Source organism: Hipposideros armiger, unplaced genomic scaffold (assembly GCF_001890085.2).
Source record: "Hipposideros armiger isolate ML-2016 unplaced genomic scaffold, ASM189008v1 scaffold_30, whole genome shotgun sequence".
NCBI lineage: Eukaryota > Metazoa > Chordata > Mammalia > Chiroptera > Hipposideridae > Hipposideros > Hipposideros armiger.
The window spans coordinates 2,001,877-2,029,035 of record NW_017731380.1 but is presented as its reverse complement, the minus strand read 5'-3'; the positions used below and the strand labels follow the sequence as shown (position 1 = coordinate 2,029,035).

The window sequence follows — 27,159 nt, the reverse complement described above, 5'->3', positions numbered from 1 at the left end:
TGCCAGCTTCTCGGCAGCGTGACCTAAACCCTCCCTGCTGGCTCCTTGGCAGAGCCTGGAGGAGAGGGAAAATGCCAGTCTCAGCACTAGGCCTACCCAGCCTGCACTCTGCCTTATGCTTTTATCGCAGCTGGCTCCGGGTGAGATGATCATTTCTCAACTGAAAGGGAATTGGGGGTGGCCTGGGAACCAGGCAGGACCCTCCTGCCACTCACAATGTCCTTGCTCCAATTTCATAGATTAAGAGAGAGACGCTGGGAAGCTAGATCATCTGCGAATGAGTAAGTATTGTGGGAAGGGCCAGACTGTGCCCTGTGCTCCTGCTGTTGATGGGCCTCATTAACTGAATAAGCCAGAGTTGGCCTTCAGGGTGCCAGGCCCTGGCATGAAGGTGCTGACTTAATTCAGATAACTTGCCTAGGGGAACACGTGGGTCAACACAGCTCTTATTGTTGACATTGTGGATTTGTCTGTTTATTATGACAATTGAGTAGGACAGGGAGAAAAGGGCACCTTCTTTCCTAATGCACATAAAGGCACCGCGTGGGCACTATGAGTCCCCTTGGAGCACCCTTGTTTCTCGCTCGTCGCACGTATACTCCTGCTCTTGGTATCTGTTTTCACCTGTTGGTATCTGTACGTACCAGATGCACAGAGCTTTTTTTTCTTTCCTTTTGGAGAGAGAATTGGGAAGAAACTGCTGGAGGAGGGAACAAAGTAGGGAAGATGGTGGGACTTGTTGTTCTTCACTCTTCATCTAGCTTGGAGGACTCTGAACTCATAACAGGGCAGATAGCTAAAGCAGATAAAAACCGCTCAATAAACCTCAGGGAGGAGTGTGCCAGTTTTGTCTATGATATTAAAGCAAAAACAACAAAGTATCAACTACACATGGCTGTTTATCAAATGGGCAGCATGACCAAAAACAGAGACAAGGTATAGACATTACAACGGTTTAGGTCTGATTTCTTTAATTTAAAATACTAATTAAAATAAAAAATAGAAATGTCCTTTGATACTAAAAAAAAAAAAAAAAAAACCTCAGGGAGGTGAGGCGTGGTCCATGAGCTGCCTCAGGGCCCAGGAAAAGCAGCTCTTGCCCTGTCTGGCTGGCACCTAGGACTCTTCTGGCCCCTGAGAACAGCAGGCCTCAGGAGCAGGTAACCTGACCCCCAAGATGGGTGGTGGCAGAGTGGCTCCCCACAGCTTTGTGAGAGAGGAGCATGGGCCAGTGGGCACCTGGGATGACAGATGCTAGCTGTCTTTGTGGGTGTATCTACAAGCCTCCTGACTCTGGAGGCAAACACCTAGCAGCAGCTGGGAGACCTTGGGAGGAAGCTGAGAGCGTGCTGTTTCTCATTCACCAAATATTCAGTGAGCATTGGGAAAGTGTTGGCTATTTCATTCGGTGTCATCAGGGTGGTCCTCTCTAAGGAGGCGACACTGTATCTTAAATAATTCTAGAGGAGCCAACCTGGGGTGAGGGGCATTTCAGGAGGAGGGAGCAAGTTTGAAGGCCTAGGGGCCAGAGCATGGCAGGCATGCCATCCAGGGAGACCAGAGCACTGGGTACAGGGACAGTGGTGAAGATGAGAGAGCTCACGGGGAAACAGAACCCTGAAAGTCCTGGAGAGCACTTGGGTTCTCCTCTCAGTGAGGCAGGAAGTCGTGAGAGGGTCTGGAGCAGAAGAGCGCTGTGGTCTGATAGATGCAGATACGGCTCTTAAATCAGCAGCCTTTTGAGGTTTACTTATGGGAACTTTTGATGGAGGTGCAATTATAATTCCTTTCCTCTAAAAGCAGGGAAGCTTTACTAAGAGAATTCACGTAATGCATCTAAGGTCAGCCGGAGCTGAAATTTGAACCCAAGCAGAAGGAGCCGTGCTTTTTATCACTGATGGCTACTGCCTCAGCATTACCGAAATAGCTCATCAGGCTGCAAGACTCTTTTCCTTCTTGTAGTAGATGTGACAGAATCTTCTACGCTGCCAAGTCCTTGCTGACCTCCCAGGAGTTCACTTCACTCTGCAATCATCCTTCCCACTTGCCAGAATGCCCACCTGTGTGTTTGGTGTTCCCTAGGGGATGCCAAAGCCTTTGGGTTAAGGATCTTACCTCAATTTATTTGGGAGATCCTCCAGGGTTCCAGAGATCTCGTCCCACTAAAGCCTGGACATTTATTTAATTAAAATCAAGTCCAAATGCCGAGGCTTGGGAGATTGCCTGCCTGGTCATACAAATCTATAAATCCTGCTTCCTGCTGCTCCCAGGCTAACTGTCAATACCCTGAAAATTCAGCCTCACTGGAAATGTTTTGACCATTCCGCTTCTGGCCCAACAGGTAGTAATAAGCAAAAATGAAAAGTGGTGGGAGAAAACCTGGGTTAAATTTATTTAAAGCTTAACATGGCTCAGCTCAGGGAGAGTGGTTAAGGACTTCTGGTTTGTTCCTGGCATGTCTGACTTGGTCTTCTCATTCCTAAACCCAGGCCCTCAGGGTCTGGGCAGCAATCTCTCGCCTCCTCCATGATACACCTTCAGCTCTGAAGGTGGTGGGGACCGATGAGTCACCATCATTTCAGAAGCAGCTCTTGATGGAAAGAACCCCAGTTTTGCTCTCTAACTAGGTCAGTGATATAGTCCCAGCCCAAAGCAAGCACCACACCATGACAAGGGCTACCCATGAAGTCTTCATGGAGCAAGGGAGCAGGATATCTGAGAGTGAGGGTATTCTAGGAAACCCTGGTGTGTGGCTTCCGTATGTCACGTGGATTTGAAGTCAGGGTCTTGGGGCCGCCTGAATTCTTGAAAAGGGTGGGCTACCATTTAAGGGCTGACCCATTTCCAAAAGGATGCATTGCTTTTCTGGTCACAGCAGATGTAGTGATGCAACAGGAATGATTACAGTGCATCAAACAGCCCCAAGATGCTGCGATCCTATGGTCTTAGTTCACCTGAAAACTCCTGGGAGATCCATTTATGAAGTTAACTCTGAGACAGGTAGACTTTCCCAGAGTTTGTGGTAATGCCACCTGGATTCCACATGGAACCAATGTGACCATCTGGTCTGCTGAGTGGCCCCAGGAAAGCCCATCTAAGGAGGGGTAAATGAGGTGGACCTGCAGCAGACACCTGCCTATCCTGAGACCATTATCATACTGTTTAGCCACAACACCAGCCTCTCCTAACCACATACTCACCCAGGGCTTTCTTTTATGACCATTCAGGTGGTCCCTGGGCTACTCAACTACAGCCATAGCCCATTGCTTTTAGGTCAGCTTTTAAGTTTCTATCCTGTCCATTGATGAACTTTTATTCTAGTTGCTTAGCTGTGGCATTTGCAGTGCTCACCATTGTGGCCGTAGACTGTGATAGTTTCTGTCCTTCTGTTAACACAGCACACAAACGCACGTGGGCGTACACACCCCATTACCATATCCATACACACAATGAGCTTTCCAATCAACAGGATGAAACCCAATGTGTGGATCTTTTCTAGAGTGGGGGTGGCTGGACCACTGCAAAAGGTAGAATTGTTCCATTAACTTCTTGTTTTACCTGGAACTCAGCCCTTTTTAAGCAGAATTGTTTTATTTTTCTTGAGAGCATTAATGGGAGAAAGGACCTGATTCTTTCTGTGTCATTAGGACACACCATACACCAGGGTGTCACCTCTGAAGATGAGCTCCCAAGTCAGAAAGAACACTTATTTCTCTTTGGAATTCGATTCTTTCATGCAACAGATGGTAAGTGCCTACTATGTGCAAGATCCCAGTGAGGCTTTTGAGGATGTAAGAATGCCCAAGTTATAGCCCCTGCCCCCAAGAGACAAAGCAAAATTCCTTTGTTGGTAATATGAAAGACAATTACATATATTTAGCTTCTCAATAGACAACCTCACAGACCCAATTGAAATGGAGCCCTTTTGCCATAGACCTTTTGACAATCTGGGTCTCCTTTCTGTTGGGGCTACAGTGTCATTGCAGGGCAGGGAACTCTTTTCCATATTTTGTAAATTTATGTAGAATGTGGCCCCAAGGCAGAAGTGATTACCATTAGCATCTGTTAGTTAATTATGCCTACTTAAGTGCAGAAGCGGTGCAGCCAGCAGGCTTGGAGCACCCTCCCAAAAGCCCACGGAAAGCTGGGTCCACAACAGGGCCATTGTTCTGCCTGTAGTTGCCTTTGGCTTCCCCTTGGCATTGGTGCTTAATTGCTTCCCAGCTGAGTAGGTCTGAACCTGTTTCCTGAGCCTCCTTGGCAGGGATGTAACCAAATGTCTCCAGGCCTCACCAGCCTGTGGGGGCCAATTAGATTACATTTTCACTCAAATTTTGCTAGCTGATTGCTCCACCTGCATAACTCTGGCTCCCTATGCTTCCCCTTTCCCAAAGCTTCTCTGCTTATTTGGGGTGAGTCCACAGGATGTATCAAGTATGCTCAGAAACCGTTTGCAGCTCTTGGAGGTACATGGCTTGTTGGTGATTTGAAACTGCCACCCTACCCGTGCCCTGTGTGAGAACATGTCTGTGTGAAGCCCAAGTCTCTGCCTCCGCCCCACCTGGCCCAGGGAGCTGAGCTGCTGGGTGTGGCCTCCATGAGTTTTGGGGGGTCCAGGCCTTGCAGAACCCTCTGGTGGCCTGGGGATGCATTTAGGGGACTGGGACTTTGGCGCCGCTCAGAGTGAAACACTGCAATGCTCCTGATGAAAATGCTCCTTAGGACGCTGCCCTCACTAGGGGGCCCGTCTTCCAGTTCCGCAAAGCTGCCCCTTGGCCCCTGCGCCACCTGCAAAGTGTCACAGAGCTCTGTATTCCCTGCTATTCCTCCTCATGCTGTAGCCAGACCACATTCCTTGCAGAGGAAAGGACAACACCCTCACCCCACCCTGTTCCGCTTTTTATATTCTGACTCCCAAACCTGCTCTGCTTAGGTCTAACGATCCAACATTCTCTTGTGTCAACAGCTCCTCAGCTTCTGGCTCTGGTCTCACTCCACTATGGGCTCCAGCCCTGCTGGGCCTCCCTGCCTCATGCTGAACAACACCCACCCCTTCCATTTCTCCCTAAGTCACCACCAACCATTCATTAAACTCTTTGTAGCTCCTTCAGCTGAAAAACAAGATGATGCAGACCAACTATGCAAATAAATGCTTGGAAACTGTGAGTGGGTCCTGGTCTCACGTGTCTGACCTCTGCTAGGGTTCAGCCGGCCTTGCTACAAGAAAAGCATTGAGCTTCTAACATGCATATTCCTTATAGCTTCTTGGCAGCCTTTGATTCTGTTTCCTTGATTGTCCCATAGTTTCCTACAAGGATCATATGAGATAATGTGGTAAAAGTTATACTTAAATTGAAACTGGTCAAGTCAGTGTCATGTAAGATTAAGCCATTACTGAATGGTTTTTGGCCGTGACATTTATTAGTATTTATCTAGTTGTCCACTTAAAAAATTATTTAGTAAGCACCTACTCTTTGACAGGCTCTGTTCTACTCACTGGAGATGTAAGAGTAAGAGAGTGAGATCCTAATTGGGAAAAATGAATGCTAAATAAATTAATTAAAAATAATAAATAAGAAAAATATCAGATTGTGATAAAGTGCTCTCCAGAGAATTGATTTAGGGTGATGTGGTACTGGGTGACTAGGTGGCACCTTTGGGGTGCCACACTAAGGAAGTTCTCCCTGAGGAGCTGACTGTAAGTTGAGACTAGAATGAAGAAGGAACCATCTGTGTGAAGATCAGAGGAAGGAGGATTCCAGGCAGAGGCGCAGCAAAAGCACATGGGCGGGGCAAGCTCCAGGAGGTCTGATGATGGAAAGAAAGGAAGCCATCTAGGGAAGGAGAGGGTGGTGCCAGGAGAGCTCAGTCAGTGAACAGGAGAGGACCCGGATGGTGGAGGGCTCTGCGAGGCAGGGGAGACATTAGTTTTTTGCTTTAAGCGTAATGGGAAGCAATTAGAGTTTAAAACAAGGGAGCCACATAATCTGATTTATATTCCAGAAAGATACCTTAGGCTTCCATGGAACAAGAGAGACAGCAGGGAGACCAGGCAGGGGTCTGATAATGGTAGGACAGATGGGAGAGGAGGATGATCAGGTGACTATATCAGAACCAAAGAGCACACACAGATTGGCAGGATTTGGAAGCAGAGCTGACAGGGCTTGCTGATTGATTGGATGGAGAATGAGGAAGTGATGGGACTCCAGAAAGTTGCTAGGCTGGCAATGGAGGAATCCAGAAGCCTCTCACCAGCTCAGGATGTGGGTGGTTATCAGAGTATCTGGAGGGTGGCTTACCTCAGCGCCGGCGCCCTCCCAATCCCCACACCTGACACGTAGAGGAATTGGAGAAACATGGAGAAAACCTGCTAGAGGAATCGATTGGTTTCAGATTTTTTAAAAAAGCAGTTTTAAAAGCAAGCCATAGCCAATTGCACAGGCTAGAAAGTCAAATAACTTTAAAATAGCCCAAGGCAGGTGGAGTGCATGAAAGTGGCCAACGGTTCTGTTTCCTGGATGAAATAGCCGCGGCGGCAGCAGTGGGAGGGAAAGTTCAGGAGCTGATTTCTGATGACAGTCTTCACGTTGGAATTTAGTTTGTTTTACTAAAAGGTAAACCCGAGTACCTGTTCTCATGAAGACTGGCAGCCTAGTCTATTCTCCAAGGACCTGAAAACTCAGACCCCCAAAGGAACATGCTGCTTTAACAACACCCACTGGGTCTCGGTATTTGCTGACTTCACACACACACATCTTGATGAAAATACGAAAAGCCCGGAAAAAAGGGTAAATGTATGAAATAAGACCACTCTGGGAGCTCAAAGAATTGACAGATCCCTGAATTTTATCATGGTAATTATTTTTTAATTAAAGACAATAACGGCTCCTTCCAGGTTCTTATTGACAAATAAAGACACTGATGTCACTCAAGCCTTTGACATGATAATCCTTCCCAGAACTGGGAGTATCCAGGATAGTTATGGGAACTTTTTTTTCCCCCCAAGGTCTGAGACATGCTCCTAATTCTGTCTTAGTCACACGCAGTTACTCATTACCTGGAAGGGCATAAAGAGTTTATCCATGGCTACCGTACATTTTGTGCTGCTTTGTTAAACCAGGAAAAATGCAGACGGCTGAGTCATAGTTTTCAATTCGTATTTCAGTTTCACCTGGAGCAAAGTTTTTCTATATCCATATTAATTTTATTGCTTTCCATGTTACTCAGATCATAGACTTTGCAAGATAATTCAGTCTTTTGCTTGAAGATATTAATAATACATATTGTAAGTAGGGAGTAGCATTATCAAAGCACTCTTAAACAGAGGTAAAAATGAAAATACAGCAAGATTTAGTAACTCAGATTCAAAGTCTATAGAGATGTGACAAAGAGGAAAGGAGAATAAGACAAATAAAAACCTTGAAATCAAGGCAGACCTTTGTTATCTCTACCAAAACGACTAAATATGGTTTTCAAATCTAAAGTTGATTTAATGCAACAGATATTACACACCTATTATAAACCCAGCCCCATTATACAGAGTAAGTACATTCAAGCAGTTAGTAAATGAAATATTTTAAGTACTGCTGAAACGCAGAACACTGTAGATACCAGGATCCTGTATTCAATGAACCTTTATCTAATTGGATAAAAACACACACAGAAACTAGTTCAATGACAAAACAAGGTGGAGTGTGAGATGGGCTCAAATGAGAGGTGCAGACAATATGTGCTTAGAAGTCAAAGATGTAGGAAGGATGCAGCCTGAAATCGTCAGATTCCTGACCTCAGCTAATGACCCCTGTGGGACAAACATGCTTTGGCTGGGGGAGGCTGAGGGACAAGGCACTTCAGCAGTGGGAACAGCATGTGCAAAGGTACAGCCCTGGGAGGATTAGGGTGTTCATGCTGAGGGCGGGGCCCACCTGGTGAGAAGGTCTGGTGGGGGCACATTGAAAAACATGTAGGCTAACACAAATCGTGTCCCTTGCTGTGACAGAAATACTATCCTTTTGGAGCCAATAATGCCTCGGCTCACACTGAGCCTATGTGCAATTGTAGAAAAACTCAGCCATGAATAATCTTTCTTATCTATATTTGCAAAAGTCAGGCTGGAGCTTAAACAAAGTTGATAAATCATCTCATTAAAAGAACTCACTTCCCAGGAAGTGGGAAGAATTGGGATAGACTAATACTTATTGAAGTTATTTGAACCAAAAAGGGACAGAATCACCAAATAGTAACAAATTTCCCTACCAGTCCTATGCATTTATTTCCTCCTTAGAAGAGATCTGACGTCAAAGGGATTAGCTCTTCTTTCTGGAATTAAAAAAAATAATCTCAATAACCAGGAGATTCCTTTGGCTCAGAGGGTTCAGTGGACTTAGAACCAGAATGACAACTCTAGAGACTGTCCAATTTTAAATCTACCAGGGCGTTTAATTTGCCACATGTGTAATCCTAGATATAATTACAAAGCCCCGATTTCCTCATCTGTAAAACACCAACATATCTCAGAAAATGAAAGATAAGATTCTCTAACTAGAATAATGCCATGGATATAATCCAACCTATTTTCAAAGCTGTGGTTGGCTCTACCACTCACTACCTGTGTGACTGTGCAGAGATCCTCAATTTCTATAGTCTTCCTTTTCTCCCTCTTAAAATCTTCATAATAATACCATTTGATAGAGGTTTGATAAAGATTAAGACAACCTGGTCAAAGTGCCTAGTGCAGAGACCAGCATTCAATATAATACTGCTCTTTTTCTTTTTGTTAAACTTGTATAGTTATTTAGACTTTATAAAGCATTTTTTATAAATTTTACACTAACCTTTTAAGATAAATGCAAGTATTACCAGCTTGAGAGACGAGAAACCTTTAAAGATGAAGATAAAAAATACCAAGGCCAGGGACATGGATTAGTAGGAGACATAGCTGAGCTTCCAATCGAAGCCCCATTTCAATGGTCTTTCCCCTCTGCTCTAGTTGTCTTTGTTAGTGAGACACAGAAACTAAAAGAAAACAAATTATATTTGTATTTCATATAGTGTGTAGCGAGCCCTCAATAAATGTGGGGCCCTTCTGAATCCCATCAAATAGATAGGAAGTGCTCTAGGCACCACCAGTCAGGTGGTTCTCTACCCCTGTGCTGTGTGTCTCCCTCCGTAGCTACTGCATGCGGCTATTGAGAACTTGAAATATGACAAGTCTGAACAGAGAAGTGCTGCAAGTATAAAACGCAGGCTGGATTTCAGAGACTTAGTGGGGAAAATAGGTAAAACTTCATTAATAATTTTTAAATTGATTACATGATGCAATGAAAATATTTTCGGTGTGTTCAGTTCAATGTTTCAGCTATTTCACAGCACTTCTTTCTAACGTGGCTGCTAGAATATTTTCAGTTGAACATATGGCTCGCATGTGCAAATTTCCATGATATTCCTATTGTAAAAACCCAAATTGTTTACCTTTCCTCTCAGCCTTCCCCTCTCCTCACCAGGACTTTCAGATTCTCCTATTTGGGAAGCAATGATCTGCTCACCTATTTCATGCTAAGGTATTAATGGTTTCTCCTAAAAATTTTTAAAAATCTAGTTTTAGAAAAGATACTGAAAGTAGAGGTGCATACCTTTGGGGTGGGGAGGGGTATTAGGGCAAGGATCACAATTTCAAATGCCTCCAGGGGTCAGGAGGCTACCATAAAGTGGACCAGGTATTGATGGCAATAGGGAGTGGTGAGGACAGTGCCAAATTGAAGAGCATATGCCTGATCCAAAGGGAACATCTACCACCTAGCTGTAGCTAATTGTTGCCATATTGGAATTTAGGCCCAATGTGGCCAGATCTTTTGATTTTTTTTTAACAGAACCCAGAAATCTAGAGTCTTATGTGATGTCTCCTGATTTTCAAAGATTTGCAACAAAATAAAAACTTTTAACAAGCATTATAAAGGGCCTATAAATTCTGCCTTAGGGCACTATTTGTCTCACTGGGCCTCGGTTTTTAAAAAATCTTTATTTACCTAAATATATGGCCTACCTGGTGAGGTATGTGGTAAACTGATGGTTGATGTTCTTTGTGAATATGCTATCATCATAGCATTTATTCTATGAGGACACACACTAATCATTTACCCAGAGCGAATTGAAATCCCCAAACAATTCCCAACAAATCCCCAAACAAAAAAACAGGTGGAGAAAAATAATCACAATGCTGAATAGCCCTGTTATTTTATGAGCAAGTTAACATTCTAGACACCTGAGTCAGGCCCTAGTGGGAGAAAGATTCCTTATTCTGCTGTTGACATAGAGAGATTTCTATCTGGGATATACTTTAAATGTGTGTTCCCTTTTCCCAGTTCTAGCGTGTGAATGGCCCAACCTAGTCAGTAGAAATAAATTCAGGTATAAAGTTTAGCATTCACTCAACACAGCGTTTGTTCTTTCTGGCTTTCCTTTTGCAAATACATTTTATAGCACTTAATACTTAACCTTCTTGCTTATGTTAGTGATAACAGTTGTAGAACAAATATCAGATTCTGAGTAACTTCAGCCCTTCTTGCCTCAAACCTGGGACTTTCCTGGGTGAGGTAAGAGGACCAAGCTTTTTCTTTTTCTTTTTTTTTTAAGATTTTATTGGGGAATTGGGGGAGGGGAACAGACAAGTTGCTGTCCTTTTGTTCTTCAGTCTAGTTGTGGGGGACGTCGCTTCACTGGTCCATGTTGGTATTATCATTGTGCTCTTCCCAGGTGAGGCAGATTGGTCGCCGGCCTCTGGACAGCCGCTCATGGTGGCTCTTGGCAGCTCACACTGGCTGCCAGCCGCTCATGGTAGCTTATGGCAGCCCACTGCAGCCCCACTGCAGCCTACACCGTCGCCGCCGACTCACGGCAGCCCAGCTCCAGGTTGAGCTGTTGTTCACCATCTTAGCTGTAGAAGGTGCAGCATCACTGGCCCTAATGTGGGATCCGAACCAACGCCCTGCTGCTCAGAGCTGTAGTCCCAAGCTAGCTCCTAACCAATGCGCCGCTAGGCCGGCCCGAGGACCAGCCTTTTTCAAATAATCCAGGTTACGGTAACATTACAGAGCTAGCTAGAGTTAACTTTTTGATACTTTATAATACCATGGCTTCTAGGGCTTTTAAATCTTAAGAGCAATTTCATTTCTACCATGCTATTTGTTTCTGTCAATAGTCTAATAGATAGGAAGAACAGATGGACTGTCCATGTTTTAAAGATGAGGAAATGGAGTCCTGAGAGACAGATTCTGTGACTCACTTAGATAATGATGGAACCAGGTTATCTCCTGGTCTCATATGTGTTTCTGTCTATGAGACCTGAAGCAGGGAGGATTGAAGACCTCTCTAGTTTTTCTTACTTAGAAGAGTTGAACCTCATTACAACAGAGTATATTATTACAATGCCTGAGATAACCTGTGTGTGTGTGTGTGTGTGTGTGTGTGTGTGTGTGTGTGTGTGTCTCGTGGTGGGGGGAATAGATATAAACCTTCATACTCCTATTGGCCCTATCTCCTAAGTCATAAAGGTTATTTATAACATTGATTAACAAAACAAATCAAACAAACAAACCAAGAATGAATTTGCCACAATTCCTGACATCCTTGAATGACATGGGAAAGTTTTCCCTCTGTCTATAGGAATCCAGACCACATCTTTCTAAATAGGAACGGCCAGACAGGGGGTCTTGACAGGCTTTCTTCTTATGTCCCCTGTTCTATTTTAAGGAAAGAGAAAAAAAAAAGGCGAGATGGGAAAAAATTTTGCATCATAGTGCTCAAGAAAGAGGTGAGAGAGGTATCAACTGCCAGAGAGGAAAGGCAGGGGTAGATAAAGAGGTATACAAGTGGCAAAGGAAACACTAAAGAGAAGTTGAGAGAGCGGAGGACTGTGAGACAAGGGCACTGGCCGAGAATGAGTCACCACATATGAGGCCACCAAATTAAAATCCAGATTTCCAGCTTCTCCTGAGGAATTCAAAGAGCCTTTTCAACATTTTTAAATGCTTTTGTCAAACACGGTCACCCAAAGTACCCTACAACTCATTTCTAACTCAATTTATATTTTATGGTTTGATATTGGTAATACCACAGTATTCTTTTCTACAGTTTTTCATCTTGAATTTATGGTATGTTCACTGCATTAGTTTTAAATGTTTTTGTGAGCCAGCCTGAGAAACTCTCACCCATTTATCATGGGGATTCTGTAAGACAATGTGTTCCAAGTTCCATCAGTTGAATTAAAAACAAGTCTTCAACCTGCGAGTCAGTGGAGGGCTGTCTGTAAGTACAGTGATCCTGTGGGAGTGCGTTGTGGATGGAGGGTAAGCATCTGAGAGTTGCTTCAAGAAATTGCAAAAGACAACTAGAATTCAGTGTTTTACCAAGTTCACTCCTCACTGCACCTCAGTGCCTTGCCCAGTATTTGGTTACTGGGCGTTTCTATAGAAATATTTGCCAAAAGAAGTCTCATAGTCTCACGTGGACTAGCATACCGTACCTTGTTTATCCTATGTTTTTATTTTCATTTGCTTATATCTTTTTTTATTAGCTTCAGTAATAAACAAAGTAATATAATAGTTAGACATTTAAACCCCTCATAAAGTGATAACCCCCCCCAAGCTACTACCCCTCTGACATCTTATGTAGCTATTACAATACCATTGACTATCTTCCCTATGCTGTACTCCATATCCCGTGACTATATATACCTATATATTTAGTTATAGGTGACATTCAATATTATTCTACTTCAGCTTCAGGTGTATAATGTATTGGTCAGGCATCTACACAGTCAATAACGTGATCCCCCTGATAAATCCAGTGCCCATCTGGCACCTTACATGATCTTTACAACATTGTTGACTATATTCCCCATACTGTATTAACTACCAATTTGTATTTCTTAATGCCTTCCTCTTTTTCACCCTGTCCCCAACCCCATTCCCATCTATCACCCTAATAGATCTAGTACCTATCTGGCCCCATACCTAGTTATTACAATATTATTGACTATATTCCTTATGCTATACCATACATTCCCATAACTACTGTATTAATCTCTTGTTTTTAACAAATCAAGGAATAAAAAAATTATTTTCACATCACCACATGGCCTACAATAAATGTGCTTTAAAAAAAATGTAACAAATCCTCTGTAATAAATTATTGAATTTATCCTAGACCCTGAGACAGTTGCTCATGCACGGGAAAACATGCGTTCCAGAGTCTCTATGGAATCCTCATTATGTCAAGCACTATTTCAGGCCTTGGAGATATGAAACAGGCAGAAATCCCTACTCCCGTAGAGCTTATGTTCTGAAGAGGAGAAGAGAGAGAGAGACAGTAAACAATATTTAAGAATAGTACTTCATATAGTAAAGAGAGCTAAGGAGAAAAGAAAACAAGCAGGGAAGTGAGCTAGGAATTGTCAAAGAGGTAACGTGCCTACAGAAACCCTCACTGAGAAGTGGCATTTGAGGGAAAACCTGAAGGCCGTGAAGGGTCAGCCATACGGATATGTGAAGTGGAGCAATCAAGGCAGAAGAAACAACAGGTGCAAAGGGCCTGAGGCAGGAGCATTTCCAATGAGGTCAAAGAAAATGGAGGAAGCCAAAGAGGCTGGCAGAGTGAGGGGAAGATGGTGGTTAACAAAGCCCAAGAGGTAATATTTAATACGAGTCCTACGTGGAGAGAGGTATTCCAACCACCTGATATCATTTCCCCATCAAGTAGAAATTACTCTTCAGTTTTCCTCATCTCCATACAGACGACCATTCAGAAAAAAACCATCCCCTGCAAATCCCAATGATTGTCATCTCTTTGTCACACTCCATGGCATATTCTTATTTCTTACTAGTTGGTTGCAACATAGTCATGCACTAGCTGAGAGGGATGAGCAGAACAGACTAGATTCGCTTCATCAGTTTGGCTCCATTTCTCTCCCCTTAGCCCATTCTGAGGCCCAGTATCTCTCCTCTGGGTTACTAGAGAAGAAAGACTTGAGCTCTTTTCCTGACAACCTCCAGTGTCTATAGCTTGTAGTCATCTTACACCGGCCCAGCCACCTCCCTAATACCAAGTGTTCTGAGGGGCCCATGGGGTCCCTGTGGAAGGCAACAGAATGAGGCAATCAATGGTTGAGGCTCTGGACTCCCATCCCCACTTCAGCCAGAGCACCCAGAATTAAGTATGATGCCTCTATGGAAGATTTCTTTGTGCTCCCCAAATTAGAAAACCACTGACCTAAAACAACAGCTCACATCATATTGCTCTATCACTGTCTTGCTCCAGTATCTTCAACATCCCTTTCCCAATAAAATACAGCGCAAGCTCCCATAATACCTCAAATAAAATGCAAAATTCTCATAGTGGTCCAGAAGGCACGGCACAGCCGACCCCTCATGGCCTCCCTGACTTGCCTTCCTTCCCCTCTCCCCATCACACAGCCCGCACCAGCAACCCCTGGAACTTGCTCTAGGATCTTCCGTACTCCACCACCTCAGGGTTTTGTGCTGACTGTTTCGTCTGCTGGGGACATAATTCTTCTGCATATTTGCTTGGTTGATCCACTCTCTTCATTCAGGGATTCAGTCAGGTTCCTGCTCAAGTGTCATCTCCTTTTAGCCACCCCTGGCCACCCCATCTAAAATGGCTCCTCGTTTATTTTCCATTTTCTAAGCTTACTTTATTTTGCTTTATAGTTCTTATTGTTACCTGACATTGTACTCTATGTTTATTTGTTTACCGTTTCTCTCTACGCCAGGTTTATAAACTCTATGAGAACAGGAGCTTTGTTTTGTCATTGTTCTATCCCCAGATATTTAGTATAGCACCTGGTGCATAGCAGGCACTCACTAAGTATTTGTTGAATAAATGAATGGATGAAGCAATCAGGCATGACCTTCAAGGCTCTCCAAGTTTTATCTGGGCAATACTCTCCAGCCCTAACTTGAGGCCATCCTGCCTCATCCCCACACATCCTAACCAAATTTATCTTCACCTGACCCCACCTACAGCCAGTATCATCTCACTTTTTCCCACTTTTGCCTTTCCTCCTGGAATGCCCTTCCTTTCATCTCTGTCTGATAAATATGTGTGTTTCACAGATAGCTCAGCAAATACCCTTTTCTAGGAATTCCAAGTAGAAGTCCCCCACCTGAACCATGTTTTCCTCCCTGGCCCCAAGAGCTCTTTATTCTCTGGTGTTTCCATAGGGCACGTCTCCCTATCTGCCTGACTCCACTGGTGAACACATGGGCATCCTGGGCTCATCAGGCATCCTGTGTCTAGGACCATGTGTGGGATATAGTATATGCACAATAAAAAGTTGATTTCAGAGCTGGGAGAAAGAAAAGATTGAATGGTAGCTACATAGCCTTCTTGTCCTCCTTATTTTTATTTTTTTAGTTGTACTAGCTATAGTCTGATTAGGTGTTGGTAACTCACAGCAATGTAATTTTTGTCTTACCCAAGCAAGTTCTGCCAAGATCTTCCCAGCAAGGCTTTTCGTAGCACTTTTGCTCTCTGATACCCCCAGCAGCACCTTCCATATGCCCCTGCCTGCCATGCTCACACGCTTCCATGGCCAGCCAGAGAGGCTCACTGACTTGTATCCAAATTATTTTCTATCTGACCCAAGGCAAGCACTTTCCAAAGGGTGTCCTGGTGACACCAGCTCTGGGAAGGAGGGGGTCTGTGAGGGAAAAGACTTCTGCCTGGAGTATGCTTAGCATGGTAAATGTTCTATGAAGTCCTTTGGTAAAAACACCTGTTTAGGAGCCGGCTGAGTGGCTCATTGGTTAAGAGTTGGCTTGGGACACCAGCTCTGAGCAGCAGGGCCCCGGTTTGGATCCCACATTAGAGCCAACGACGCTGCGCCCTCTACAGCTAAGATGGTGAACAACAGCTCGACCTGGAACTGGGCTGCCGTGAATTGCAGGCAAAGGCGCAGGCTGCAGTCCCTGTTCCAGTGGGCTGTCGTAAGCTACCATGAGTGGCCGGCAGCCAGCGTGAGCTGCCTTGAGCCGCTATGAGTAGCTGTCCAATGGCCGGCAAGCGACTGCCTCACCTGGAAAGAGCACAATGATCATACCAACATGGGCCAGTGAAGCAACATCCTCCACAACTAGACTGAAGAACAGAAGGACAGCAACTTTATTCCCCTTCCCCGATTCCCCAATGCTGTTCCCTTCCCCAATTCCCCAATAAAAATCTTAAAAAACAAACAAACCTGTTTAGCATCATTAAGCCAAGCACTCACACATATTTCTTTGACCACTGACCTAGTTTTTTTCCACAAAGCACCCATTAATACCCAAAAAAATTATAATTCTGCAGTGCATAATTGTACAATGTTATCCTGGATGACAAAAGTGTGCAAAAATATTTGTGAAATAAATTAAGGAATGAACTGAAGATGACATTGTAACTCATGCAGATGCTGAAATAAAATAATAATCAGAAGCATAATAACATATTTTAATAACAGTCAATATATGCCTTACATACCCGGAACTGCTCTAGAATTCACTTAATCCTGTGAGAAAAGCACTATTACCATCAGTCCTATTTTGCAAGTGGAGAAACAAGACACAGATAGGTGAAGAGACCTGCTAAAGTCACACAGCTATTAAGTGGTAGATAAGGGCTTTAAGCCCAGGGGTCTGTCCCATGGGCCTGCTTTTAGTCGCCCCACTAGAGTGATGCATGTTACATGGGCCTCTCTGTAACTCAGGTTTATGTGAAATTTTTCTAAGAGCAGGAAACGAGTATTCATTATGCACCCACTGTGTACCAAGCACTTTGTGTACATCATCTCCTTTAAAGTTCTCAATAAACTTATGAAGCAGGAATTATGATTGGCATCTGAAACCATCCAATTAGTGAGCGATTTGCCTCCACATTGCCCTTGCATGGGTGATGGTGCTCAAAAATGGTGCTGGGGACCATTAGCACTCTCCCAACCACTTGTTAGGGCTTTCATATGACTACTCTTTCATAGCAACTCCTTCCAGAAGCCTGGGGGAAGGGCTGAGGGAAAAGGCTCCTCCTGGGAACGGTTGTAGGCACAGAAAACAGCATTGTATACTTACACCTTTTCAACAGAGATTTACGGACATCAGGAATAGCATATTCCTTTAAAGTGAATTTAAAAGGTGCTACTTTCAGAAACTCTGCAAAGAGCAAAGGGTTTTCCTGAGCCTAAGTGTTAAGGTAAAAAGACAGAGCAGAAGGCAGCCCTGCCCTGAAGTTTCTGGGCTGCTAAGAAATCCGCAAGGCTCCTAGAAAGGAAGTGAGATCATGGTGAGGTCATCCCATCACACTGGGAAGGGGAATTCTTGGGAATTGGCGTCTGGCAGGAGGAAAGTTTTTTCACCCTCAAGAGTGAAAGAGTTTTCTCGCCTATAGCGAGAAAAACCAGCCTGAATACCTTTCCCTCCCCCAAGCGTTGTGTCTTATCTTTTTAGCACCAGAAAGCTTGAATGCCCTGGATGCCTGGGCAAATGTGTGTTATTCTCTCTTGGCTCTGTGCCAGCCCAGGCTGGACATGCTCCAGGCCACGGCAGCTGCAGGTGACTCACCGTCTGAGTTTAGTTCCTGCAGATTCACCGCCCTTGCCTTAAGACTTGCCTTAAATTAAACCACACTTTCTTCTGTGTGAAGGGTGAAAAGGATAGCTATTGCATTGTTCTGTACACCTGAAACTAACAATAAAATAAATTTTAAAAAATTAAAAAAAAAAAAAAGAAGTTGATGCTGCAGTCTTGAGGCAGAATTTTTTCTTCTCCAGTTTTCGCCCTTAAGGGCTTCCACTGACTGGATGAGGCCTACCCACATTATTGAGAGTAATCTCCTTTATGTAAAATCGATGGATTGCAGGTGAAAGCCACATCTACAAAATACCTTCACAGGAACAACTGGACTAGTGTTTGATTAAATCACTGGGTACTACAGCCTACCCAAGTTGACCTGTAAGACAACTAACCATCATATCCTATATCAAATTATATTCATAGAAACAAACCACAGGAAAAAACCCCCATAAAAAAACAAAAGAACAACTCTGCCACCAAACTAACAAATACTGCATAATGAAAGTCCAGTATAACAGAGTTAGCCTAAAACTTGTACCCCAGTTCCACCCTGCTGCTGACAGCACCAAGATGCTAAACACATTCATTGCCCTCAAGGAGATAACTCTCTAGTGCTGGGAACAGTCTGGTAGACAGACAATTACACATGGGAGTAAAAAATGCTATTATCAAGATGTGGACAAAACTTGCTGACTGCTATTTAGAGTTGGTAACTTCTAAGTGGTCAGAATGACCTTGGTAATCAGAGAGAGGGTCTGATGTCAGCCGGGCTAATATTACAACCTTAGCTGCTCTGCAGAGAGAGTTTCAAATACCTTAAATAAATGGACTGTGAAATGGCCAAGGGGTCTTAATGCCAGCAAATGTCTAAACACCTGAGGCAATGTGGATATTTGGGGCAAGATGGGCCAGGCTGCCATGTTCGTTCCATTGCCCGTGGCTTTTTCTGAATGCCAGTCAGACACGCCAGCCTTGCTCAGCTTTAGACCTGAAGTCATCTGGATAAATCCCTCAAGAAATTGATGTCTGGGAGGGCAGGTTAGAGACGTGGCTCTGTCTGCTGCCCGACCCATGGTAAATGAGGCCCTGGGCTAACTTCAGCAGCATTTGTATTTCTGGAAGAGCAGCATTGTACCCTGTTTCCCTTCCCCCAGTAGGTGTGAGAAGATCGCAGGCATCTGTGTACTTCAGCAGTGCTGATGGCTTTAATAACGCACATGTTCTTCTGCTTTCCAACAGCATCTGTTGTCAAAGTAAAGACTGAGTTTAACATAGTTGCAGATGCATTGTTAACACCATGACGGGGTTGTCAGATTTACCTCTAGTCTCCTGCACGGAAATATTAAGATTGTACAACTAAGTACCAATGTCCCTGTGTTCTTATGCCAGTCCTGCCATCAAATCCAATGTAATGGCAAGATTCCCAAACCATCGTTGCCACACGTTAGATCTGCCCCTGAAGCAGAGGACAATAGAGGGGCTCATGGATACAGAAAAAGCAGCAGGAATGCTAGGATGTCATGTTAAGATGTCAGGATCTGGCTGGTCAGGAAAGTATTCCAAGACTGCAACCTGAAGCATAGGGCAAGTCTGGAAGGACTGGCCTCAGACCTCATGATGGCTCTTCCAGGACGGTGGAGTTAGCAGGGGACACAGAGAAGCCCTCATTTTTTACTTTATACACTTCTACATTGCTTACAATTGATACAAAAATATATATTACTTTTGTAATTAAAAACAATTAAAGGGTTTTTTGTTTGTTTGGTTGGTTGTTTTTAATTTTATTGGGGAACAGCCATGGTCATTGGTTACACATTGCTTTCATGCTACAATGGCATAATTGACTCTTTTAGGGAGGGCACAGCTCACAGCGGCCCATGTGGGGATAGAACCGGCAACTTTGGTGTTATCAGCACCATGCTCTAACCAACTGAGCTAACAGGTCACCCCTAAAGTTGTTTCTGTTTTTTTTAAGAGAATTGATTACTTAACTCTGTAATGACAACAGCAATAAAAAAAAAAAAGTACCAACAGGAAATACCCTCAACCCCACCAAACATACTTTGTAAGGGTAGATTGTAGGTGACTTGGATCTTAACGTTTCTTGATGTGGGTTTTAAAAGCACTACCTATCCAGGGCAATCCATTCAGAACAGTGTCGGTCTCCTGGGGTCCCTGTGTGAGGAAGTCTCCTGACCCTACCGAAACCCGAAGGATCGTGGATACCAGAGGCCATCCGAGTGTTTATTTGCCAACCCAGATCAAGCTTAGGACTGACACACAGTTTAATTATCATGCAGAGCTGCAGCTGGAGGCGGCTGGCGTGAGTTGGCATCTGCTTTTGCAGAGCACAATTTCTGCAAATAATTAACCACCAGAACTCTTGATTCTCTCTAATTAATGAAAAGGAAGCCTGGAATCTTCAAAGTCCATGAATGTCATGCTGCCATTGTGGCAGGATTGATCTCCTTTGTTCCAAACCGAAGAGCATGTCTCTCCTGCCTTTCCTAATTCTTTATAAATTGAATTTTTCTATTACTAGTTGTGACAGCTAAGTAACATGACTTCAGAAATTCACCTGCAGTTCATGCCAGTAGTAGAAGCCTGAATAATAATAATTTTTAAAAAAGAACCATAATGGAATGAGCTTTCTATCTCTGCCCCAGAATTAATCATTATGAAGAGACACCTACTGAAAGGAGGGCCGTTAATTAGCTCTAATGGATCTTGCAAGGTGGAGTCAGAATTATTGGGAAGTCTGCAAACAGAGGGCAAGAAGAGATTCTTTCCTTTCTCTGTCCATCTCCATGTGATGCTGGGATAGAAGATGATGGGACTTTGCAGGGGGGCAGGGACTCATGATATAGGCCACAGACGAGTTCATTTCAGTGTGGGATATGCAGATGTGTTAGCCTGGAAGCCTGCCAACTCTGAACATCTTGGAAGAAAGAAGTGGAAATGGGCCTATCCCCGTGGCCTTATCTGAGCATATAATGAAATCGCCACACAGAAGCCAGAGTGGGATCCTATTAAAACCTAAGTCAAATTGTGTCATTCCTTGGCCCCAAGGCTCCGATGGCCCCATCTCTCTAAAGGAAAGCAAAATGTATACATCCAAATATAGGGTCCTACCTCTCTGGTCACTGTTTCCTCTATGACCTCATTTCTTCCACTTTCCTCCTTATCACTCTATTCTAGGCATACAAACTTTCTAGATGTTCCACCAACACCCCAGGTATGCTCTTACCTCAAGACCCTTACACTTGCTATTTATCTGTCTATAGCACCACTTTCCAGATATCCACTTGGCTCCCTTCTCCCTTTCCTTTAGGATTTTGCTAAAATGTCACCTTCTTAATGAGGCCGACGTGGACCACCCCATGTAAAATGGGACCCCCCACCCCCAGTACTCCCCATTCTTCTCACCCTACTATGTTTCTCTCTTACCTCCTAACATACCCTATACTTTCCTTATTCATTAAGTTTATTGTTAAATATTTGCATCTGCCACCTCCCACTGGAATCTAAGCTCCACAGGAACAGGGATTTTGGTCTGTTTTGTTCCCCCGTGTATTCCCAGCACCTAGAACTGTGCCAGTTCAATAAATATTTGCAGAGTGAGTGAAGCCGTCATCACACTTTGGAGTGTTTGCTGGTATGTGTGAAGGCTGTATGTGCCCATGCAAAATAATTTCTCAAATATCTTATAAAGGCTGGGGTATGAGCTGGTCCTTTGTCTTTCTCAAGTAGCTGGATAGAATACGTTGTTACCTTCGGCTGTCGAATGTTAATAATTAAAGCAAACAGTGTGATCAGAGTTAAACATTATTTGAGGTGTTTCTGTCTTTCCCAGTGGCTTTTGACAGAAGCTAGTATGGGATTGTTCAAGAATGATGCTTCTATGGGAGGAGGGTCGGCTTTTGTCCCCAGGGGTCTGTGTTCTTCCTCTTTAAGTCCACAGAGTACGGGAGGTCTCTAGAGATATGGTGCAGCGGAAATCGTGGTTGGCAGGGGAGAGGTGTCCTTGATGTAATTCAACAGTGAGCCTACTGAAGGGAAAGCATTCATAGACACCCAAGGAAGAGGCCAATCTGCTGAGGATACGAGGCCATGGCCAGAGCAGAGAGCTTTAGACAGAGAGTTGCAGTGAATTCCACATCTAAGGATTGTTGCCATCTCTATGAATTACTTCCAAAACCTCTTGTGCCTTTCTCCTTCATGCTTCCCAACGATGGGGCCATAACAGATTCCTGCACTAGATTCTTTCCACTGAAGAATCCCAACTGAGCCTTGCTTGTGTCTTTGACTTGCTGGAGGTTAGGTAAATCTGGCAGGGGGGTTGCACTGTAGACAGATCAGGGCCCTGGGAAGTGGCTAGATCCAAGCTTCCATGCTCTACTTAATTTGTTTCTCATATCAGTGCAGTCCTCAGTGCAGAGGGGCTGACCTCAGAAGAAAATAGGTATGCTTTCAGTTAACAAGCCAGCTGGTGCTGGGCTAAGTGATGTGTCATGAAACAGGTTCTAGTCCTGATTCCACAGCTGCTGCTTGAGTGACTTCGGCTTTTCATCTCCCTGTACCATGGTTTCTAACTCAAACTTCTTAATACTTTACAAACTTCTTTCTCATTTATTCCTCTGAATAACCGGTCTCTTAATTTTAGAGATAAAGAAGGAAAGGCTCCAAGACATCAAGGTACTTGCCTAAGGTCCTGCTGTTATTCAGAGTTAGGACCAAAAATATTAAAAATAGAACCACTATATGATCCAGACATCCCACTTCCGGGTCGCTATCCAAAGGAAATGAAAACTGCAGCACTATTCACAATAGCCAAGATACAGAAACAACCCAGGTGTCTGTTAACAAATGAATGGATAAAGAAGACGTGGGACATACATACACTGGATTCAGCCACGAGAAAGAAGGCTATCCTGTCATTGGCAACAACGTGGATGGAACTTGAGAGCATTATGTTAAGTGAAATAAGCCAGACAGAGGGAGATAAACACTGTATGGTAACACTTATACGTGGAATCCAAAAAAAAGTTGAACTCATAGGAACATAGGGTAGAGAAGTGGTTACCAGGGGCTGGAGGGAGGGGGACATAGGAAGGGATTTGGGGGGGCGGAAATATAGGACCAAGATCTGAACTCTCCCTGCAAATCCAGCTTCTGTCCACAATGTCCTTTTGGTCAGAATGACACTCTCCCTATTTCCTCTTGGTGCTGCAAATGAAACTGCTCTTATGAGTAAAAAGGGGTTTTAGCAATCCAAAGTGGATTATTATTAAAGTGGCCTCCCCAATTTTGAGGATGCTCAGAGGTCAGAGGTCGAAGCTGAGAAACTGAACTAAGTCTCATAGGGATGAAAATATGAATTATTGTGTTTTTGAGATATTCTAAATTCAAATTCCAAGGCTGACATTTACAGCATCCCTTCAAAGCCCAATTTGGCATAGTGTTCGGATTCTAAATAGCAAAATTGACCTTCCCTCTTAGACTGATATTCTAAATTATTCTGAAGATTCTTCCCCCTGGACTGCTCCCGACATCCAACCTGAAGCAGCCTCCAGGACACTCCTGCTGATTTACAACCGCAATCTTGCTAAAAGGAATGGAAAAAAGCCATGAGGACTCTGCGAGACAGAATTACTGGCATGACATACTAACATCGCTACAACTTGGCATCTAACTGACTGACTGACTGTATGACTGCCCTCCTTTTCTTATTTCACTGAAATAGGTCATTTGTTAGAAAACCGAAGGAGCCTTGTTCCTCAGCCCCCCGCTCTCAAAGGATGAAGGGAGAAGGCTGCTCCCTGTGCTACTTGGTGTGTGTCTGCACGTGGCTCTCAAAAGCCAACGCTGGGCCAGCCAGGCTTTCCTGGATAAGCTCCCATGCCAGTGGTTTGTCTTTGATGAGTGTCTGTGGCTGCTGTGTGCAGAACCCTTCTGTTTCCTGCCTTTATTGAAGGAATAAAGGCTGAGCGGGATGCAAGCAGCAAGCTCCAGCTGTCCCTGCTTTAAAATACAATGATTAGATGTGAATCGACCATTTGACAAAATGTTATCTAAATGAGGAAGGGGGGAGTCCCTTTTCCTTATACTTATTCTCTCCCAGAAACTTGATCCATGCTATCAATTAGTCAACCAAATAGTTATTGACAACTCCCACCCTCATTTCATTTTGCACAAAGAGAAGGGTGCAGAGAGAAGTAAAAACCTTACAAGTTATTAAAGGCTTAGCTTGGAAAATAAAGTATTTGTTCATTAAGAGTGAAAAACTCGGGCCAGCTGAGTGGCTTAGTTGGTTAAGAGCTCGCTCCAGAGTTTGAGCTCTGAGCAACAGCAGTTCGATGCCCAGCCCGAGCTGAGCTCCACTGAGCTGCCAACAGGTGGCAGGATGGCTCAGCTATAAAAAAAAACAAAAACCAAAAACAAAGAGTGAAAAACTCAAATGGCTATTGGGGCCAGGTGGGCAATGTGAATGAATGACGGAAGGAATGAAGCTGTTTCATAATAGCATCTTCAGGTATATTTGATGGGTTTTTTTGGTTTTGGTGGGGGGGTTATTATTATTTTTTTTGACTCAGATATATTTTCCTTGTACAGTAAGGCCGCACTTAACATAGTCGATAGGTTTCTTGGAACTGCAATGAAATGACATATAACAAAACAAAATTTACCATAGGATAATGGATATGAACAACAGTTAAATTGCAGTGGCGTCTCATCGATGTATAATGGAACAACAGGATGTCATTTGAGGACCTGTTGTATATTTAATACAGAAGAATATTCATTCTGCCACAAAATCAGAGCCCGGCTGGTCTAGCTTTAGTTTTCACATTTTTGATAGACACAAGGGTATCTTCTTCAACTCTTCTATAAGACAGTGGTAGGGTAAGTGCTGATTCAAATGGCAACCGGCAGCCGGGTTCAGTGTTAAGAGACAGTTGGAAGTGTTACAAGGAAGTGGTGGGGAAGGCGTCCAGTGAGAAAGTTATCACAAGGGAGCAGCTGCTTACTAAGTGCCATGTTGCTTTATTACTAAGTGAAAATGGGGTCCAGAATATACCTTCAAATTCTTCTAAAACACTATTCTTCCCCAAACATATCATGGGGTATGTTGCTGTTTCTGTCCCTTAGATTTCCTTAGGTTTGTGTTGTCCTTCTGTTTCCCCCAAGTGGATGGGAAGGCTAAGGGTTTTCTCTCCTTGTCTGTTCACAGGGATAGTCCAGACTCTGCACATGGCTGCTGGGCCGTGATTGCTCCATGTCATCACTGGGCTCACCATGACAGAGAGGACACCCTCATCATGGTCTGGTCAAAATTATGCAGAGGAATGCACCAATGCATGGGTTTTGATTAAAGAAAGCAAAGGGATCTCCAAAGTGACATCCATGTGTCATTCAGGTAACGTTGAAAAGGTTTCTGTGGTAGATTGCAATGTCCACAAATACCTTCCTTCCTGGTGTACTGCCGCTGCCACTACCCCATCAAGAAGTCTGTTTCTTCACTTCTTGATTCTAGGTTTGACTATGTAACTTGCTTTGACCATTGAGATATTAGCAAACATGATACAAGTAGAGACTTGAAAAGCGCTGGCACATTGAGACGTACCAACCCCTACTGCCCTGGATCCATGAGATCACCATGAAAATAAGCTCAAAGCTCCAACAGACAAACTGTTTACCACCAGACATGAGTGAGGCTAATCCTAGACCAGCCACCTGACCCAGATGAGACTTGCAGAAGAAACAACCAGCTGACCCCAACCCAAATTTCCAACCACAGAAATGTGAATGAATCAATGATCATGCCATGCTGGTCAATCCAAATGAAAACCAGATTCTGCCTACTGCTTTCAATTTACTCCATGCTGAGGCGATGATGACTACACAGCTACATGGGAAGAGCACTTGTGAGGGGAGATCACAGGAACTCTGCAAGGCTACCATCCCAGCTCCCTCCTCCTATATCTCAAGTCAGCCCTCTGTGAATGCCTGATACCAAGGGTGACATTCGAACACAGCTGCTTTCATATCAGGTCAGCTTTGACTCTTAGAACTGCCTTCTTTACATTGATCCAAAGTGTTTTCCCTGTGACTTTAACCCATTGGTTCTGGATGCAGCATAAGGGAAACAGAACAAGTCTATCTCTGTACAAGAAAGTCCTTCACATTCTTGACTATGATGACCAAAGCATCCCTAAGTCTTCTCTGGCCTAAAGGTCTCTTGTTCCTTCAACAACCTTTTATGGGACATGATTTCAAATATCTTTTTTTTTTTTTTAAGATTTTATTGGGGAATCAGGGGAGGGGAACAGACAAGTTGCTGTCCTTTTGTTCTTCAGTCTAGTTGTGGAAGACGTTGCTTCACTGGCCCATGTTGGTATTATCATTGCGCTCTTCCCAGGTGAGGTTGATCGGTCACCGGCCTCTGGACGGCCGCTCACGGCGGCTCTTGGTAGCTTACACCGGCTGCTGGCTGCTCACGCTGGCTGCCGGCCACTCATGGTAGCTTATGGCAGCTCCACTGCAGCAGGGACTGCAGCCTACGCCTTTGCCCGCGACTCACAGCAGCCAGCTCCAGGTCGAGCTGTTGTTCACCATCTTAGCTGTAGAGGGCGCAGCGTTACTGGCCCTCATGTGGGATCCAAACTGGGGCCCTGCTGCTCAGAGCTGGCGTCCCAAGCCAGCTCTTAACCAACGCGCCACTCGGTCAGCTCTGATTTCAAATATCTTGACCACCCTATTTGTTGTCCTCCACATGGGCTCTAGTGTGTCCCTCCATGTGGTGCTCCCAACTGAATACAGCTCTCCACTGTGGTCTGACTCCAACACAGTGAAACAGACATGACTCACCTTCTAGCCCAGACGACACCTGGTTCTTCAGGTAGCCTAGGATCGCGTTGGCTTTTGGAGCAGGCCCATATTGAACTCTGTTGACTATAACTCCTAAGAATTTTCATTCAGACTACTGCAAAATTATATCTTTCGCATCATGGAATTAGATTTCGGCCACAGCTCCAAGATTCTTCAAGATTCTTTGGAAGCTTCAGTGGTTATTTTAAAATATGTTCACAAAATTTTTGAAACTCCTCCCTTAAAGGGGTGAAGCCTAATTCCCCTCTTTGGAGCACAGGCTGGACCTAGTGACTTGTTTCTAACAAGTAAAAATAAAGTAGAAATGATAGTGTATGGCTTCAGAGACTAGGTCATAAAAGATACTGTGGCTTTCTTCTCCCTCGTGAATTTCTCTCTCTAGGGGAAGGTTGCTGCCATGACTTGAAGATGCCCATGTAGCCTGTGGACAGGCTCACATGGTGAGGAACTGAGGGCCCCTGTCCACAACCATGTGAGTGAGCCAGGTTGGAAGCGGATCCTTCAGCACCAGTAAAGCCTTCAGAGACTGCAGCTCTGACCCACATTCTGAATGCAACTACATGAGATACCCTGCTGGAAATACCCTGCTAAGCTGCTTCTGGATTTCTGAACCAGATAAAACTGTGCGATAATAAATGGTTATTGTTTGAAGCCA

At 44.1% G+C, this 27,159-nt stretch overlaps 1 protein-coding gene and 1 long non-coding RNA gene across 5 annotated transcripts in view; one reads left to right on the top strand and one right to left on the bottom strand.

The window, feature by feature from the left end:
* ITGB6 (integrin subunit beta 6) overlaps positions 1–27,159 on the bottom strand; it is a 129,759-nt gene that overhangs the window by 97,928 nt on the left and 4,672 nt on the right. The window lies entirely within an intron of this gene.
* On the top strand, positions 1–27,159 carry LOC109379874 (uncharacterized). Of its 2 annotated transcripts, XR_002123299.1 has the most exons (4): positions 1–140; positions 240–281; positions 24,847–25,032; positions 26,887–27,159. It is a non-coding gene; the product is annotated as an uncharacterized LOC109379874 (long non-coding RNA). The 2 variants fall into 2 exon arrangements; XR_002123298.1 differs by having other exon boundaries at positions 5–281.